Source organism: Acyrthosiphon pisum, chromosome A3, assembly GCF_005508785.2.
Source record: "Acyrthosiphon pisum isolate AL4f chromosome A3, pea_aphid_22Mar2018_4r6ur, whole genome shotgun sequence".
Classification (NCBI taxonomy): Eukaryota; Metazoa; Arthropoda; class Insecta; order Hemiptera; family Aphididae; genus Acyrthosiphon; species Acyrthosiphon pisum.
The window spans coordinates 41,762,218-41,780,259 of record NC_042496.1 but is presented as its reverse complement, the minus strand read 5'-3'; the positions used below and the strand labels follow the sequence as shown (position 1 = coordinate 41,780,259).

General features: G+C 32.4%; 1 protein-coding gene and 1 non-coding gene across 2 annotated transcripts in view; both read left to right on the top strand.

The window, feature by feature from the left end:
- The window catches only part of LOC100163624 (CCR4-NOT transcription complex subunit 6-like), a 61,654-nt gene that overhangs the window by 5,001 nt on the left and 38,611 nt on the right, over positions 1-18,042 (top strand). The window lies entirely within an intron of this gene.
- TRNAL-UAG lies at positions 4,332-4,411 on the top strand. The gene has a single exon. It is a non-coding gene; the product is annotated as a tRNA-Leu (tRNA).

Genomic DNA, 18,042 nt, shown 5'->3' with positions numbered 1-18,042 from the left:
CTTTTGAAAACTATTGGAAATTTCAAATTTTGACCTCCCAAATGCACCAACTAGATTCACATTCCCATCAAACAAGATACTGTTGAAGAAAATCGAAGTAATTTTACTGCCCCAAACCGTGATGACAGACACAAAAATAAAAAAATAAAAAAAACAAACATCATTGTAAAATCAATACATTCATCGTTCCACTCAGAATCTAAAATAAGCATGGCTCCCATACAACCTTATTACAATAGTATGGAAAGTTTAATTCCATGTATTCTTAGATTTTGATCCATTTATTTATTATAGTTTTTAACTTTCAATGTTCTTAACCCTTTCATTGCTGCTTGTATAACATATTTTTTAAATGCTATGAACGTTTTAAAAAATCTTAACTGTTGTATTATACAGTGCATCCATTAAGCCGACTAAGGCTATCGACTAAGCTTCCCTCCCCCAAAAACTATTTTTTATTAAATTATACATTACTAATTATTTTAGTATAATGTTTTGTTGCTATTATATTAGACATATATATATATTTTAATAAGATTATTATGATTATGATACATGATAAGGTTTTTGGCAATGCCAATCATCTATTTGGTTTAAAATTAATTTTTAATTTATATAGTAGCCGTTAGGTTGGTGCATCATTTGCCTTTGGTCAATAACGACGATAAAAATAACTATTATTTCTGTCAAAGTTATGAATGTCAAATTAGTGGTAATTGTGTATAATATGTTTGTAAGGGAAAATACATATATTTGTAAGCCCTTCCCCAATCTTGATTTTGTGCCTTGTTTAATAGAAATATGTTTATATGAATTTGTCAATACAAATTAATAACATAAAAATAAATAGTAAATAAAAATATTTGAACAACATAAAAACTGTTACTTAAAAATATTGATGAATAGTTCACATTCATGTTTTATATTTTGATATACCTAAGTCAAGTGTTGTTCATGTGTCGATTATAAAATAATATGAATGTGAATGCAAAATCAAGTGTTCTTTCCTAACAATAAAGGTGTTATAATAAATATATTAACTTCTTTGTGGTTGTTATTGCCAATAGTTATCTTAAACTAGTAGTAGATTGTAGAAATTTAATAATTTGAAATATGGATGTAATATTTAGAAAATTCAAAATTTCTAACGATTCTTTTTTTAAAATGTTAATTCATATTACTGCAAGCTTATGTATTTCTATATATTAACTCTATTTTAATTGATTGATAGAATATATTATTTAGAACTCAAAATACCACTGAACTGAATTCTACTTTAAACGGTAGTTTTTTGAAATTATTTAAAATTATTTGTAAGAATATGGTTATATATTCAAGGATGGATTAATTATAAAATTTTAAACTGTTTAAAATTAAAGATAATATTATAAGTTATGGTTATCAGCCGACTTGTGTGCAGTGGTGTGGTAATACTACAGGGCATGTATATATTGGTGACTCGGTGGGGTGAGAAACGGGTGTTACCTGACTCCTGCCAACAAAAATTGATCACCGTATGCATTTCTTATTTTGAACAGAGTACCTAGTATATTATATTTTAATTTAGAAAGCTTAACAACTATTTAAGAAAGTTTAAAAATGGCCAGTAGATAGCAGCACATAATTCTAGTAATCTTTTCTGATATTAAAAAAGAAAATAATAAAATAAAATAATAGAAAAAATACAACTATATGTAAAATCATAAATACATCTAATTTTATAGAATATAAGTTTGTATCCTTAAATTACTATAAATTATAATAATTATAATATATTTTAATAATTTTATCATACATTCTATTAACAATACATTTAAATATTTAATATAAAACTTCATTGATGTCTAATTATAAATTTAAAACTAATTTTATCTTCATTAGATTATTACGTTATAATTTTCTTTTTAAATAAATTTTAATGATATCATAAATTGAGTTTTAGTTTATAGCCACCTATTATAAATAATATTTAATAAAATATGAGCAATAATATAATATGGCATATGATGTACTGTTGATCATTTACACTTTATTTATAATTGATTTTAGAAAAAACCATAAAAATATTTTATATACCCTTAGGCCCTTAGATCCTGAATATTAAATATTTTAAGAGGACGTCACAGTTGCATGTGTTGTCTCTGTCATACACACATACGACATAGAGGGAAAAGCGTTTACGCAGTTTGAGTAGAACTCACTCAATTTTGGTTATTGAATCGTGACAATATTTCTGAGGGCAAGACGGTGAGTTTTTTCCATTTTCCCAATATAACGTTCATTTAGAAATAGCGAAAATGTTAACATTTTTTAACGACCTTTTTCTTTTCAAAATTTAGATTTTTTTAAAAATACTCACTGTCTACCCTCTAAAATATTATCATCTTTCAATCTTGTAAAAGATGTTTTTATTCTAACGCCAAAATTGAGCGAGTTCTACTTAGACTGTGTGAACGTGTTTTGTCTATGTCGCATACGTGTATAAGATGGATACAACATAGCGGGTGTGACGTCATAATATTATGAAAATACAGGTTTGGATATCATGCAAACATTAAAAATACTATTATTTGATAACTGAAACATCTAAAGCATTCAATGCAATTCATAAAATAATATATTTCCACCCAAAGGGTGTCTGGTTTGGGTGCTGGTTTTTCCAATTTTATAAAATTCTATAAAATTTTAAAATTGTATTTTACATTTTAGTTACTACCTTAATTATAATATTTTTCCACTAATCTACCGCTTGATACATATTTAGGTGGGGGGGGGGGGGGGGGTTGATACGGTGTATTATATCAACGAAAATGACTGCATAGGAAAATCTCTCACACCTGTAAAATAGTCAGATTTTATTATTTTTTTTTTATTTAAAAGAAGAAAACATTTTTCAGGTTGTATCCAAGGCTGAATTTTCAATTTACTTTAAATAGTGGTAGGAAAATAGGTTTGAAGAAGAACAATAATTTTGCATTATTTAAATGCATATTTTAGCTTCTATAATATTATAATTTTAAAAATTGGGCTGTGGTCTGACCTGCAAAATGTTCTCTATTTTTAATTTTTAAAAAAAATGAACGAATCCAACTAACTATTCTACAGGACAGACGAGTTTTTCTTGTAAGACATGTTTTTGTATTAAAAAACGTACCGGTTCCGGTTGTTAAGTATAATATAATTAATAAGTAATTTTTTCTAATTTCCATTTTGCGATCACCTATCATGTTATCATTTATGAAAGTCTTGACCAACTAAGGCCCACCATAATTTATTGAAAGGCCCGCCAAAGTATTAAATCAAAATTTCAAAAAAAAATAATTTTGAATTTCAAAAATTTAACCATGTGTCACACCTCACACTCACAGCCTTATGCTGTACATTGTCTAAATATAAATAAAATTATCAATAAAATATAATATTCTATAAACTTAAAAGAAAAAGTTTAAATTTTAGTAGAATTTTTTATTTATAGCCCAAAGTAAAAAATGGTTGGTCACCACTGCATTATCATATCATAGACAATAGTATTCTAAATACTTGGGTTAATACTTAATTGTAATTTAGTAGACATTTTTGTGTCATGAATTTTGATAAGAATTGTTGAATTTCTTCTGGATGTTGTGTAGTTGTATGTGGTATTGAAAAAGTAAGTTTTCCTATGTCAGGTAAAAAATTGGATTACTTACAGCAGGATTTAAACTGTTTTGCTATAGTATTTACTTGCTGTTATGTATACAATTTTAGTAATGCTGCAAACGTTTCTTCAAACCCTCAGGGTAAAATGTTGTGTCATTTTTGTTGAACTTTTAGGCAGACGACATAACTGTGAATCTGACATTACTCAAATACATAAAAAAAACAATTTTTCGTGAATGCGTTTTGTATAATATTATAATATTATATATTATTATGTGACGGGTGGGCCAAAGATAGAATTTCAGTGTTGCAACTTGCAACATCCTCTTAACAAAAGTTGTACCTTTTCCGATATTAAAAATAATTTTTTAAGGAAAATTATTCAATAGTGAAACTCAATTTACTATACAGGTTGCTGACAAGTTCCGCAGAAATGACACTACATTTTACCTAGATCCTAGAGAAATTGACGAAACTTGTGCCAGATTTATAGGAAAATGTCAATTATTTGGAAAAATAATTTAAATTTTGTTTTAGATTTATAATAATTTTATTCAATTTTGGGGAGATTTTAGATCTATTTAGAATTTCATTTTGGATACGTTTCATTTTACGAATATATTGTTTTTAAAATAAGAGTTGTGTAAAAATAGTTGTGTTAAATAACAGTTTTTCGTTGCGCTACTCATGTAGGTAGCGTGGCCGAGTGGTCTAAGGCGCTGGTTTTAGGCACCAGTCCGAAAGGGCGTGGGTTCGAATCCCACCGCTGCCACAAACTTTTGCAATTTTTTTCCTTTAACTATTCAATATTTTTATTTATAAATTGTATTACAGTACTGTATTATCAAGTAATTATTTATCTAGTACTAGTTTTTACAAACGACTGTTATTTCTTGTGCTTGTTATGCATTTAAAGTTCAGAATAATCCATTTTATAAAAATTACAATAAGCTAACAATATAAGTACAAAAAATGGTCAGGCGCAAATCTAGAAAACTGATCTGAGGGGGATTAGGTTTTTCAGAGAAAAAATAAAGCCATAAATGTATAATTTTAGTATACATAATACATTATTATAAATAACATTATGTATACGATTTGATTACATTTGTGGATTTTTAAACGTATGAATTATTTATTATATAAATACAAACATGAGACATAATATTTCTAAGGGAGAGAGGACCTAACCAGGAAATACCAGAAAAATATATGATTTTTCGGTAATCTTAAATATACCTTATTAGAACATTTCAATCGTTTTTTACATCTTTTAAACTCCTTATTATGGAATTCGTTTTGTATGTGGTTAATGAACCGGCACCTAAGTCAATCCGTGACTTATTAGCAAATAGGTGATTCAGTAAACTACTTAGATATAATATGCGGATATTGATGAAAATACCGGTGGTAGTGAAGAATTAATAGTCCGAATAATATCCAGTAATAATTATAATTATAAATATTATCTGATCTTTAAACGTTTCTCCGGATATTATATTTAAGAATAAAATTGCTTATATTTTCAAATGATATTTCTGTTATTTATCTACGCTTAAATTTATTCACAGTTTATTTTCTAAGTTATTTGCTTATAATATACAATGGATATCGAAAATAATAATAATAATAAAAAACATCCAATTGCTTTCAAAGTATCAACTATATATACGCGCAATAATATTATTCGTAAATAATGTAGTGTTCCAAAAGTATTAATTTTAAACGGTAATAAAACGATATCCTATTTTTGAAATATATATATATATACTTTATTGGTAATAGGTAATCTATCGAGGAAGGAGTAGCCTAACTGTATAATTTGAGTTATATATATATAAATTATAAGTATTTTACGTTAGTTTAACAAATATTACTGAATAAAAATCTGGTATGGATAATATGGATTTTATCGTTTTATATTACTATATACATGGCTAATTGGTTCATAGTGGTGTATAGGTATATCTATACTGCCCTCCTAAGCCAAAAGGCAGTAAGCAACAATGTAGTAGTTTTAAGAAAAATAACTTTTTCTGAATCACCTTATGTATATGTTATATGTAATACGTATATGTTTAACCACGTTTATTATACAATCTATTGCATTTACGGTATTTTTGTTAAGGAAACAAAAAATTCGCCTTAAAATAACGAATATTTTGACATTATAAACTCATTTTTCAAATTTTGTGTCTTACTGCCTTTTTATATATACTATATAGGTATCTATTTATATATATATATATATATATATATATATGTATCTAATGTATAACACTATAACCTATATAAGTTTGACTAATCACGAATGTCGTATTTCTCTATATTCTCGGCTAATTACTTTTTTTCTTCGAACAGAATGCAGATTTCCGATTATTCAAGCATTTTAATTTAATTTTTCAAAAGTATGACAATGTGGGTATATCTACAACAAATTTACTTAACTACCATTTTTAAAAGTGTAGGTTTAGCATTAATGATGGTTCACACTGTTGAGGATGTGTATATTTTATTTAATATTATAATTTATAACGACCTATGCAATTCTTGAGTAAATAAATAAATAAATAAATAAATAAATAGTCCAATTTATTGTGCGTTGAAGTAAAGTGCGTCGTAAATGGATGTGTCGTGTGCACAGTATATCTAACATACTTTTAAAAATTGCATATTAATTATCGTCGATAGAGAATAATATCGGGTACAAACAAAATATTCGGTATACAATTCAAATAAAAATATATACACGTAATATGATCGTATTTACGACAAATTGGAGAGCAACAAAAACACTCAAATCGTATTTTCATATCGATATATGATGATACACGTCTGCACGTGCAGAGTCACAGTGCTTAAGTGCGTTTCTAATTTCACTTTTATAAACGGACGTCACTATAAGCGATGATCACATGGTTTAACTATCCATACTCCACAGTCTAACGTTATTACTTATTATTATATAGACACCTTTAGTTAAGTCTAATTGGACATAAGTGCCACGTAACGAAAGGCGAAACCATGAGGTACCTTGCGCTTTATTCGACGCGTGGCGATCCTTTTATAAAACGGATGGAAATAAAAGGCCTACTGTTTTAACGGCAACTTTCCGGATACGTCTACAGTTTTTGAAGTTGCCATCCGTTTGGCAAGCGGTGTACTAGTGATCTGGAAATCATGCGATATTAACCTTTGGTCAGCCTTAAGAAAACGGTTTTCACCACTGATCGTTTTCTCTATGTGCTGGGTATAATATTGCTAGGGTCACGACATTGATGCCCTACAAATATCCTAAAAAGGGATTTATGACATAAACAACACAGAAAATTACTTTAAAAAATCACCCTAAATTGCTTATATTATACTAATTATCTACATCAGGGTGATCCGATCTTCGGCCCTTAATTAAGATTCTAAATAGCTGAAAACAAAACGATTAGATATATGTTAAAGTGGTTAGCATTATTTATTGATTTTTAAATCAAAAATTACAATTTATAAACGTGATTTATACGTGATTTTGATTTAAATTTGGAATATAAAAGTATAAACTATACGAATGTTATACTTTCCACTCCATCACAAGCTTAAGCTTAAAGGAATAGATATATTTTGTATTTATATTTATAAAGACATTTATAATCTGATTATAATCTAGAAAAAAAAACATAATTTTTAAGCATTTTTCGTATTAAGTAGGTAAAATTACTTGTACATTTTGAAAATATATAAATATAACAATGACAAATTTATAAATAATAATGACAAATAATTAACTCATAATTTTTCTCTCAATTAATTTTTTTTATTTATTAATAAAAGACAATTTACAGTCTGTGTTGGAAATTTGTTATACAAAATAAGCAAATATCATGATTAATAAATATTTTAACTGTGGAATAATATGAGGAGGAAGGCCAACCAGTGATGGAACCCTACATGATATATTATTTTAGTTTAATAAATCTCTGCATTTGTATTGAATGAGCCTTGCGATACTAACGGGTTTGTGTGGAATCTAGTTTTCTTTTGCGCTCTCAATTATTAAAAAAAAGTAAAAAATCCGAAAAAAAAAACTTAAAAATAACAAAAGAAAAATGTGCAAAATAATAATTAGTTATATATATACATGTATTATTTAAACTATTTTAAGCTTGGGAAGCATTGTCTATGATGTTCCAAAATAGGATTCAAATGTCATCAACATTCGGCTTTATTTATTGCAGTCACAGATTGCTTGTTGGGGATATTAAAGGTACAGTTTTATATGCCTCATCTATATAGTTTTTTAGAATTCATTTTACCTATTTTTACATATTATCACGACGTGTATGTTTAATACTACAAAATTTCCAAAAAACAATTTCCGCCGTTATTAGCTTAATCTTGCGGTTAGTAGGTGGTATATCACAATGTTATCATAGTTTATCCCATACTCTAGAGAGTGCAAAATCCTATCTTACTAAAGGCATAATATGTTCAACCAGTTACCGCTTGCCATTTATAGTACACCGATTCAAACTCTTGAGTCTTGAAACACTTAGTTAATTTCAATAAAAAATTACTATAAATTTAATAATGATTTTTTCCGGAGACTACGGTTTACGTTAATCACTATGCAGTGTGAAGTTTGCTTAGTAAAATGGTCCGTCCTGGCTATTGTAATTGGATATATGGTGCGAAGTTAAAAGCATTGCGTTCAGCCGGAGAGAAAACCGAGGTGTTTGGCGCCAAAATATTGTCTGTATAGACGCAGTCGTTATACTGCGGTCTTTGCGCAAATCTAGTAGTAAAAGCGTATACTTATTACCACGATACACGGATAATATAATATTATGCTCTTTGCCATCGGCGGACGGTTATCGTTTTCTCTTTGGCTTCGGGTTGTTTTCAATTAGTCTTCACATTGATGTTATATGAATATCTTAATAGTTTACTAAACGAAACAGTATACTAGAGTTATTTTTTTATGTGATTGTGAAAGGAGACTATCAACCATAAAAAAAAAGTTTGGCTATTTTTAAAATGTTAACCTTAACTACATTACTGAACTTAATTAAATATATTAGAATTAGTATAACCATACTTATTGATTTTATAGAATTTGTTATTTGATTTTGAAACATGAAAAATATAATTATAATATAAAAGTTAATATAGTAGGTGAATTTGTTTGTTATTGTATTTGTCTGGTGTTTTGCACACTTTAATAAAAATTATGATCTTAAATTTTTTTTAAAAAGTCTTTATAATATTTAATTATACAATTGTTATTATTTGGAAAAAAAATGAAAATTATTGTTAGTATAAACAAAATAAATGTTATAAATTATAATCAAACTAAATCTTAGGTACTGCTATATAGTACTTGGTCGGTTATCGATGATCATACATTAATCTTTTAAAATGCTCCCACACGAGGACGCCTCGCTATGTCCTGTGTACCCTCATCCTGTATACGCGGTGTGTTATGGTAGGTACGTATTTGAATATATAATATTATTATTGTTAGGTATAATATTATGTTCGTCAAACTTTCTCGATAAATAAATAAAAACCTAATGATTTCTCGCGCTATGCGAATCGCGGGCGCCGCCGCCGGTATCGTCTGCGTTTCGTAGCGGAGGTGGGGCAAACAGGTGTTTCGTCTGGCGGTTCTGAGCAGCCGCATCAGCAGCAGACTGTGCCGTGCCGTCGTAGTCGCGAGCGTCAGTTGTAGTCCTCGTCTAGATACGCGCCGGCCGCGTCGGTTTTGTCGTCGTCGTTCGTGTTGTTGTTATTGTCGTTATTTTGTTCTCGTCGTCGTCCGCGTTGTCGACACGAAATCGTCGCGGTGTGTCGTTCGGTCGCGTTGCTTGTGTCGCTGCAAAAAATAATTCAAACAAGCGAGCCTCTAACGACCTATCATTTAAAATAAAATAATTTTATCATTATTATAGTCGCTCGCGCGTGGTGCAGTACACACACATGCGCGGCGGCGGTGGTGGCGTCAAGTGCGCGATATGAACCGGGGCCCTATCGTTGCCCAATCATTACCCGTCGATCGTTACGCGGGCAACTGTCTGATCAAACCGTCGTCGTCGTACTACTGCGGCGGCGGCGGGCACAATGCCCAACTTGAACCGCCGCGTTGCCGGTATGACGCCGTGGTCGGTGCGTCCACCGGGTACCATCATAGTGTGCCGACGCCTTACCAGCACTACCAGCAGTTGCAGGACTGGTACGGTCGGGCGGCGTACTGGCACCACCACCACCACCATCAGAACGGCGGAGTCGTCGGTGTTAGCGGCGGCGTCGGAGTCGTCGGTGGCGTTGGCGGCGGTGGCGGGCCGCTGGCCGAGAAGGCGAATTTCGCGGCGCACAAGCACGGCGCGCCGCTGATACAAGCTGCCAAGTACAACAGGTCAGGCAGTGGCGGCGGCGGTGGTGGTGGTCCCGGCAAGAAGTACGCTAAAAAAGCGCCGGCGGAACAGCCCAACTGCAACGGTGGCAAGAAAAACGACGGTGGTAGCGATGAAAGTTCCGGCGCGGCATCCGAGAACAGCCTGCCCCGCATTATAAAGCCCCGGAAACGCAGGAAGAAAGAACGGAAACCCGTGCCTGCCGTTCAGCCGCTCGCGGTGGCCACGGGTGCCGCCCCGGAACGAGCCGTAGATCGACCGCCGTCGCCGCCGTCCTCGGTGTCGTCGTCCACGTCGTCATCTCCGCCGCCGCCGCCTATTCCGGAACTTGGCATACGGGACGCCGTGCCGTTCGACACGATCCGCTTGTCGGCCGACATCAAAGCCGTAAGTTTGGAGGACGTGTCCACGTGCCAGTGCGCGTGTTGCGACCCCGTGGGTAACGTATGGGACGTGGGACGCCGGTGTTTCTCGCCATCTCTCACCCGACCGGAGCCGGCCCGGAGGAGCTGGAGCGGCGAACCGTCTTCGCCGCAGTTACAATCTTCGTCCCAGTTCTTCAAGATCGCCGCCGCCAATGCCGAGTACATGAAGACCGAAACGGCCGCCCCCGCGGCCAGGTCGAGAACTCACAGCTTGGAAGTCTCGTCGGAGATCGTCACTTCACCCAACGGCCACCGGGACATCGAAATAAAGTTTTTCACGATGCCCATCGGCCACCACCGTTGATGATACGATGTGCCCTGCCTTCGGCCTTTTCGCACACTTTGGAGACGTTTTTCTTTTACAACTTTGCACCGCGACGTTGTTAAGCTCCTCCGAAAAACGCACTTTTTTTGTTCGATTGTCTTTAGATATCTTATGATACTTATCATCATTACTATAATATGTATAATCATGATTTAATTGTACTATTTTTTTGCTTTTTCAACATTTTTTTCTGTGCTCTTTCGCGCGATTTACATTTTCAAATATTTTTAGGTCGATGGTCGTTTTTACTTTGTTTTGCTTTTTTATTTTCTTTGTTTTTTTTTTTTATCGCACGGAATCGCGAGAATTTTTCGTGTGTTTTAGTGGTCTCAAAATTATAATAATTAATATGTTATTACGGCGACTAATAGATATAGTATGGTTATTTCGTAGGCTTTTTATTTATTCTGTTTAGTGTTTATATTATGATTTCCCGCCGTAAAATCGTTCCTAGGTTATGGTTCGATTTATTTGGAATATAACTTTATTTATTGTTTTAGCTTTTAATCAGCAATTTTTAAATATTGTTATTTTTAATATGTTGCTATGGGCAATATTGACCTGTAAACAAATCGGATGTATATAAGTGATTAATTATGTGTTTGAAATGCATTGTGTATTCCGATAATATTATATGACTTTATGGTAAAATTAATATTTAGTGTTACATACATGTATGTAGGTAACACTTTATTAGCGCATTTCAAAGTATTAATGTGAAACTGTGAACATTTGACCTAACTCATAATTTAGTGTATTATCAATATAGTTTATGTTGATCGTTTTCTTTGATGTTATATTTTTGAAGATTGCGGATAAGCAAACCGCACACGTCATACATAATCATTTACACATATTTATTATGTATTATGTGTATAAATTATTAATTTTTAACGTATATATAGATATAGTTTATATAGCAAGGTTATTGAATAACATATTAAAGAGAACATATTTTATTCAATTACAGTATAGAGGTTTTATGTGTTAACCTGGTCTTATTTTCACGGTCTCATATATGTGTTTGATATGTTATATTTGCCATGGCGTCATATATGGCTGTCGGCTTGTTAATACGAGTCTGATGGTTTTTTGCTTTTATTTATACCTATAAATGGTAAGATATTCATTTAAAATGAAGTCGTGCTTAGTATCTTTCAACGTAAATTTTCACTTTGGGTTTTATTATCGTAATCGCTTTGTGTCTTATCCGGCGGGTTTAAGGTGTATAATTATCTTACTTTAACCAATTATATATTATATATATTTTTAATTTAAGCTACAATCAAGTACCTATATTCATATACCTATTTCATTTTTGCAAATTATTTTAACTGTTGTTATTATTTATTATTATTTTTTTTAAATAAGTTTTTCTCGTGATTATTAATTTATATATTTTGATTGTAGTATATTTATTATTGCTGCATAATATTATCATACCTATTTGATACATTGTCATTGAAATTTATAGTTGTTTACCATGTTATAAAATGATGAAAATATAAAAAATCAACTATGTTAAAAAAATATGGTTTTTCAATTATTTTTGTTTTTAAGATATTATTCTTAAACGTTCTATGAAATCAATAAAAACATAGTAATGAGTAATCACTAATCATTATACTTGATGGTACTGCATGTAATCGATTAACCTATACATGTCATGTACGTTCGGGACTTGGGTTTAAACATGTAAAAAATAAGTAATTTTAAGTTAAAAAGTAACTATGTAGGTTATATATTATAGATTTTATTCTGGGTTATATTTAAGTTTTCTTTTATAATAATTGTTTTCCATTGGAATTAAAGTACTCGTGTCACTGCTTTAATTTCTCTCACCAGAATATGTAGGTACATCATATTAATCTCATATCGAATTAATTTATAAAAAGTTACAACAATCGAGAATTGCGTTTAATTATTATATAAAGATAGATGTAGAAAAACGAAATTTTCAGCCAAGAGATAACTGAGAGTGGTTGGAAGTAAAATGAAACAATAGTATTCTCTGCAATGTTGTATTAAATTTCGACAATTTATCATTGTGAATGTTGAGTAATTATAATAATATAATAATAAGTATCATAATTTTCTTTAAAATTGAATGCTACTCCTCTGGCTGTATATAATATTGAATATACTCGGCTTTAATGCACTTGTTGTTTATTAACGAATGTTATTATTCTAATTGGCAGCAAACGTGTAAGTGCAATTACGCATTTAAACATTTAAAGCGCAGTTAATAAATTCGACGTATACATATCGTTTTATTACGTATATTGACTACTGATAATAATTGATTATTGTTGTCGACTATAGGTACAGTCATGCGTGGGTGTGCCTATAGCTATTTGAATCGCATTGACAAATTGATTTCCGTGAAAATGTTTCACGGGAAACTCTCCTCGTGTATTGTGGCGCATAACGAAAATATCGTTATTTACGTCAATATAATATGTATAATGTTTAGATATAATATTATATCCATTCGCCTTCCCACCGTTTTGGCTACTGTGCGTTGTGTAGTTCACCCGTCACCGTATAGTCTGCTGCACGTTGGATAATCAATATGTATATCTTACTTGTCATGCGAATATGTTTTCTTTTCGATATAGGTTTTTATATATACATAATTTCCATTACCATCGCCATTGTATATAATATATATCGTGGGCTATCTACTGTTACGGTATATGCCAGTTCGAACGCGCGCGCGCGCGTGTGTGCTTTCACCCACACGTCGTAGTTTTTAAATCGTTAAAACTACTGCTAACAATGTGACAGCTGATAAACTACATTTAAATTTTAAATTTAATCATCGCAATGCATTGGTATTGGTAACGTAAATATATCAACAGCAGATAGGTAGCTATGTATATTTTTGTTCGGTTATAATTTGTTTATATACGCATTATGCGCAAGTAGAATATTATAATATTTCTCTACTATGAGGCAATATTAATTAATATGTAATTTGTACATCTTGATATGACATATATAGCATGCATATATACATAATATACACATTAAAAAATGCTCAGTAAACGATTTTTGTGATTGTAATACAATTGTATACGATATGTATATTATTGTATTATGTTTTAATAGTAATAATAATGATAATAATTATAATATGACCTGATGGCAGGGTCTGGTTTGACAACGACGACGATGGACAGACAACAGGTGGTCTACCGAAATATAGGTTTTTTTGTATGGAAAAAAAATACACACCTGTAAACCTACTTTCGGGAGACGTGGAAAAGTGTTATACGAGACAAAAGGTGTTCCCAGTCGATCGAACGTCTGGCGCTTTTGTTACCAAGGGGGTTCGTTTATACTAATAGTTAGTAGTCGGGGTAGAAACCGGTTTACTTTCCGGTACACTAAGCGTATACATAGGACCGGTTATAGTTCCAGTGGGGTTGATATTATCATCATATACATTCCGGTTGAATTAATTGTAACAATATAAATAGGTAGGCACCGTTTACGTGCACATCACATATCAACACGCACCCCCGTTCTACAGCACACCCCGATGTGTAAGACACGTATACGAATGAAATATTTTGCTTTCAAGGTGGTTTTCCTTTGTGTGTCGAGAATTTATTTTGTGTTCACAATTAAATGTATTAAGTTATGTAATAGTACACGCACTCGACACTCGTCTAGACTCTGGAATATTTATTATATTATATTTGATGTTTCTGTTATAATATCGTTACACGTTAAAAACGGCATAGGTATCAACGTTCCTTGGTCGCAGTTTTTTTACTCAGTATTTTCCAGAGAAACCTGATATGGTTCCATTGAAGGTTTTCGGTGGTAATAGGTATACTCGCGGTGTGTAACGTAATAGCAACCACGTGGTTAAATTTCTATTACAAATCATACATCCTTCCGTTTTATCTATAATATTATATCAGTATAATAGTTCAAATAATAAACTATTGTGTTTTCTAAGCAATTATGTATAATATTTATTTTTTCTGTACTCACACACTATACTTCCTAGATTTTGTGAAAACCTATATCGACTATTTAATATCTCTTATCGGAGGTATACATATAATATATATTAAATGGTATTCGTACATAGCAGGTATTTATTATGTACACGGTACACCTTGAGTTGTTGATAACGTCGCGTTACTCTATTGACTTGAATTACATACACTTGACATAATATTATATTGTACCTAAATGTATATTGTATTTTGAGGTAAAAAAACCTTGACAACAATACGAGGCTTGCCGTTGAGTATTTTAACATTTTATTTATTTGTTTATTTTTTGTAATCGTCATCATTTGCCAAATGTGTAGTGCAGTTGCGTGCGTGTGGCTCGTGTAGAAAAATAATATCACAACAAAACGAGTGTAAAAAAAAAAACAAAATTGGCATGAAGGTCGATCACGTATATTCCCGGTGGCTGGCTGTGCAGCAGCCTACTACGGTGTCAAACAAACAAAAAGCTCTTTTTTCGGCCGTTGTCCTCTCCTTTCACGCAGCTTATGCTGCGAATCCGCGATGTATACTGCCGTTGCCGCCGCTTTACATGTGCGTACATGGTTTTTCGTTGTATTATTTACGTAATTTTTTTTTACGACGTCAACCAGATTCGTCTTTAATCCGACCTCTGGTTGTTCAAGGCCAACGCAGCCAGCGGCACTACACCTATTGTTTAAATCTGAGCTGCTCCGCGCCGTACATATACCGATATATGTATAATAATATTATAAATTATAATACTGCACGCGGCGGCAGCGGCGGCGCATGCGCGCACGTATAAGTTTTATATGCACATAGTGTTATTACTTATTATTATATTATATTTTTATTCGTAATGAAACTTACCTATATATGTTGTGCGTACATGTTTATGAGACGAGTGATAACAATAAGTGCGTATTACAGTATGCCGAACTGTGAGCCGTTGTTCTGAAAATTGTACGTTACGTACACAATATCTAGTTTATACAAATTTGAAATAAGTTTTTTATACTAATGGCTAATCTCAGAAACTAGTTCAATAAAAGAAAAAATATATCAATAAATTCCTTTAGACTCGGAGGGTTTCTTTAGTTTCTTTTTTAAACCCTTAGAGGTTCCTATATATAGAGTGGTTCACTCATGAATTTCTTTTTCGCTCACAAAATTGAATATTTTTTGTTTATTTATATGGTTGCCATTTGTTTTTTTTTTAAATAAAATAAAAAATAATATCACATTTTTTGTTTGTTATTTAAATAGGCAATGTCCCTTTTGTTTGTAATACGTAGCTTATAGACTCAAATAACTATACTCGACCGATTATGCCGAAAGTTTCAGAGATTGTTCCTAGAGATATCAGTAAAGCTTAGAGAGTAGTTTAGACCACGTTCGAAAATAAACCAATACATATTGTTGTCTACCATACGTGGATTGACCATCTTGGTCGAATTACTTTACAAAGCGAGGTACGCACCGACGCCGATTTGCCCGTGAACTGCAATATACTACCAATTTATTGTCGTATTTGATGTTTATTCATTTTTTTCCGGGTGAGGTCTGGTTTTACAATTTGTCTGCTATAGCCGCTGTATGCGCATTCTCTCGTGGCGCGGACTATAGAATAAAATATAAATATAAAATGCAACGCGTGTCTGGTTGTGGTTTATAGACTCGAAAACTCCTCGACTCAAATTTTCAGAGATTGTTCTTTGATATATTTGCCAGGAAGGTTTAGATAGTGTTTTGAACCACGACCGATTGGAGGTGCAAACTCTTTTAAAAAAACTTATTGTCGACTACATGCAGGGGGTACATCTTGACCGATTAGCTTTCATTGTTAGTATAAACTATATTGGTATTTATGCTTGTATTCAATCCGCCCCAGTCAGATTGCCCATCACCTCGGTCGGATTTGTCCACAAAGCGAGGTGACACACTGATACTAGTACACCAGCGACATGCCCGTGAACTGAATTGCATTAATGCCAAAATACACAGAGTTATAATAATGATAATATTTTTTATAATAATTATTGTTCATTTTTTTCCGGATGAAGTCGGGCAATACAGTTATAGTATTATAGGGCATATGTACCTAGGTATATTATAATGTCAGCGGCAAAGGATAGGGTTTGATAATAATAATATTATTATTATAAAATAGCGGCGATGATATTGTGAAATTTCATTTCAACATCCGTTAATTCGCGTCCGCGGCCGGTACGACGTTTTTCGTCGGATTACCACGAAAATATAAAAACCGTATTTCCTACATTTGGCATTGTGCACAATAATAGAGCCCTAGCAACTAGCTCGTACCAGTATTGCATTAAAATATATAATATAATATATATTTTATGTATAGATAATATTATAATAATAATGTATAATATATTAATATATAAGCATATCATAGCGGGCGCCGTGTTTTACACGCTCGTGGCGCAGCGCCGGTACACTGTTTTGTCGAACGACCGAATAATAATAATAATAAAAGTAGTTGTTGTTCTATAGTAATAGTAATAATAATAATTATAATTATCGTGCCCCGGATACACCTAAACTACCGCTCGCCGTGGCTATACATAATCCGGCGGCGGTGGCCGTGTGATCCCAATGTCACCGCATGACGACCGACTGTTGTTCACCGCTGCCGCCGCCGCCCGGTGATGAAACCGCCGGACCGTTGCGCGGTGTCGCGCATTGTAATGATCTGACGCCGACCGCGTGTGTACCAACGTCGTCGACAGTATTATAATAATAATAATGTACCTATTGAGTATATGGTTTTTGGTTTTTTTTTCGGTTTTCGTGTTAGCTGGCTCCTTCATATATATTCTGCTGATAAATAAATTCGCGGCATTGATTTTGTGTGGCTAGATATTAAAATCAAGAAAATGTTAGGTATATTCATATAATATTATTCTTTGACGTGTTACGATTTTTTTAATAATCACTTTATCTGTGCTTATTAATTTCCACGCATGCAGATGGAATCGAAAAATCCGACGGACTTGTAGTACCTTTATGGATAGCTATTATAATATATCTGAATGGTTTAATTGACCCGAGTGGGGCTGAGTGTTAAAATTATATTATTATAGTCAGGGTTGGAATGTCCGAATGTTGGATCTCCCTTGAATACACAACAAAAAATAATAACAGTGATAGTAAATATTATCTTTACGTACCTACCAACAATATATATAATACTTATGCACGTTTAAGCGTGTAGCTTATAATATATAAGT